This window comes from Austrofundulus limnaeus, unplaced genomic scaffold, assembly GCF_001266775.1.
Source record: "Austrofundulus limnaeus strain Quisiro unplaced genomic scaffold, Austrofundulus_limnaeus-1.0 Scaffold106, whole genome shotgun sequence".
In the NCBI taxonomy this organism is placed as follows: domain Eukaryota; kingdom Metazoa; phylum Chordata; class Actinopteri; order Cyprinodontiformes; family Rivulidae; genus Austrofundulus; species Austrofundulus limnaeus.
Window position 1 is genome coordinate 1274253 of NW_013952508.1, and position 3356 is coordinate 1277608.

Below are 3356 nucleotides of genomic sequence, written 5' to 3' on the forward strand. Positions count from 1 at the left end.
CACACACACACACACACACACACACACACACACACACACACACACACACACACACACACACACACACACACACACGCGCACTTCTGTTTCTACTTGTACTCATGTGCTTCCATTTCCCACTCAGCTTTGCCTTAACCGGTCTCTTTCCTTCACCTACTCACAGGATTCTTGTTCTTTCCTGCCCTCATGTCTCTTAGTTACTTGTGCTGCCTTGTCAGCCCTGTTGTTTTGTTATTTTTGTTATCAAAAAATTCATTAACTATATTCCTGAGTCCTCATGATGTCTGCCATCAGGTCCAAACCACCTACAACTCCTACACTAAAAGCCCAATTTATACAGTTTTTCTGAGAGAGAAAAAAAAATGTTGTTTTGGTATTTAGTTATTCTTTAACTACTTTGGCAATCTAAGCCCCAGTTATGAACTGACCAACTTCAGTTCCACCAACTGCCTCCTTCATGTAGGATGTCCCCATGGAACTGAGTCAACCTAAAAGTATTCCTTCCACTGCTCAACAACATCACTGGCTGAGGTTGACATTACCCCACCTCCATTGAACACAATTGGTAAAGGATTATAACCTCTTGAAAATTTTGAGTTTTTCAAAAAAAAAGTAGTAGTGACTATAACTGTCTGTAACTTTCATCCGTCCGTTCATCCGTTTTCTTCCGCTTATCCGGAATCAGGTCACGGGGGCAGCAGCCTAAGTAGAGAGACCCAGACTTCCCTCTCCCCAGCCACTTGGGACAGCTCATCTGGGGGAATCCCAAGGTGTTCCCAGGCCAGCTGAGAAACATAGTCCCTCCAGTGTGTCCTGGGTCTTCCTCTGGACCTCCTCCCAGTGGGAGGTGCCCGGAACACCTCACCAGAAAGGCGTCCAGGAGGCATCCTAACCAGATACCCATGCCACCTCAACTGGCTCCTCTCGACGTGGAGGAGCAGCGACTATACTCTGAGTCCCTCCTGGATGACTGAGCTTCTCACCCTATCTCTAAGACAGAGCCCAGACACCCTGCAGAGGAAACGTAGTTGGGCCACTTGTATCCGCGATCTCGTTCTTTGGTCACTACCCAAAGCATGTGACCATAGATGAGGGTAGGAACTAGACCACCGGTAAATCGAGAGCTTCACCTTCTGGCTCAGCTCTCGCTTCATCACAACAGACCGGTACAGCGCCCGCATCACTGCAGATGCAGCACCAATCCACAAGTCAATCTCCCACTCCATTCTTCTCTCATTCGTGAACAAGACCCTGAGACACTAAAACTCCTACACTTGGGGCAGGACCTCCTCCCCAACCCGGAGACGGCACGCTACCATTTTCTGGCTCAAGACCATGGTCTCAGATTTGGAGGCACTGATCCTCATCCCGGCCGCTTCACACTCTTCTGTGAACCGCTCCAGTGAGAGCCAGAGATCATGATCTGATGAAGCCAATAGGACCACGTCATGTGCAAAAAGCAGAGATGTGATCCTAAGGTCACCAAAACAGACCCTCAACACCTGCACCTAGAAATTCTGTCCATAAAAGTTATGAACAGAATCTGAGACAAAGGGCAACCTTGGTGGAGTGCAACTCTCACTGGAATCGAGTTCGACCTACTACTGGCAATGCGGACCAAGTTCTGGCACCGGTCATACAGGGACCTAACAGCCCGTATCAATGGGCCTGATACTCCATACTCCCTGAGTACCCCCCACAGGAGTCCCTAAGGGACACAGTCAAACGCCTTCTCCAAGTCCACAAAACACATGTGGACTGGTTGGGCAAACTCCCATGCACCCTCCAGGACCCTGTTGAGGGTGTAGAGCTGGTCCGCTGTTCCACGACCAGGATGAAAACCACACTGCTCTTCCTGAAACTGAGATTCGACTATCCGATGGACCCTCCTCTCCAGAACCCCTGAATAGACCTTACCAGCGAAGCTCAGAAGTGTGATCCCCCTATAGAAATGACAAATAAAATTTATCAAATTGATTTTAATTAGCTCCTTATTTTAGTTCACGCTGAGCCAAAAAGAGAACAAAGTGCTCTTTTTCTTTCCAGCCTGTAATTTAGTTAGACATGGTAATATCTCCAGAGGTGAGACCCTCAGCAGGGACACTAATCAAACACACCTCATCAGGTGACTTCATCAAACCTGCTCCCAGGAGAGTCCACCCTGTTCCTGTTTACTGGAAACAGCAATCCCCTGGTCACACACACTACTTCCACCATATCCCAGCAACTGTCCAATATAACACACACACACACACACACACACACACACACACACACACACACACACACACACAGCTATTCACAGTCACAGTTGTTCACACACATCCACCTGTTCACACACACACACACACACACACACACTCACAGTTGTTCACACACATCCAGCTGTTCACACACACACACACACCACTGTTCACACACATCCAGCTGTTCACACACATCCAGCTGTTCACACTCACAGCTGTTCACACACACACTCACAGTTGTTCACACACATCCACCTGTTCACACACACACACACACACCACTGTTCACACACATCCAGCTGTTCACACACATCCAGCTGTTCACACTCACAGCTGTTCACACACACACTCACAGTTGTTCACACACATCCACCTGTTCACACACACACACACACACCACTGTTCACACACATCCAGCTGTTCACACACATCCAGCTGTTCACACTCACAGCTGTTCACACACACACTCACAGTTGTTCACACACATCCACCTGTTCACACACACACACACACACCACTGTTCACACACATCCAGCTGTTCACACACATCCAGCTGTTCACACTCACAGCTGTTCACACACACACTCACAGTTGTTCACACACATCCACCTGTTCACACACACACACACACACCACTGTTCACACACATCCAGCTGTTCACACACATCCAGCTGTTCACACTCACAGCTGTTCACACTCACAGCTGTTCACACACACACTCACAGTTGTTCACACACATCCAGCTGTTCACACACACACACCACTGTTCACACACATCCAGCTGTTCACACTCACAGCTGTTCACACACACAGCTGTTCACACACATACAGCTGTTCACACTCACAGCTGATCACACACACACAGCTGTTCACACACATCCAGCTGTTCACACACACACAACTGTTCACACACATCCAGCTGTTCACACTCATAGCTGTTCACACACACAGCTGTTCACACACACAGCTGTTCACACACACACTCACAGTTGTTCACACACATCCAGCTGTTCACACACACACACCACTGTTCACACACATCCAGCTGTTCACACTCACAGCTGTTCACACACACAGCTGTTCACACACATACAGCTGTTCACACTCACA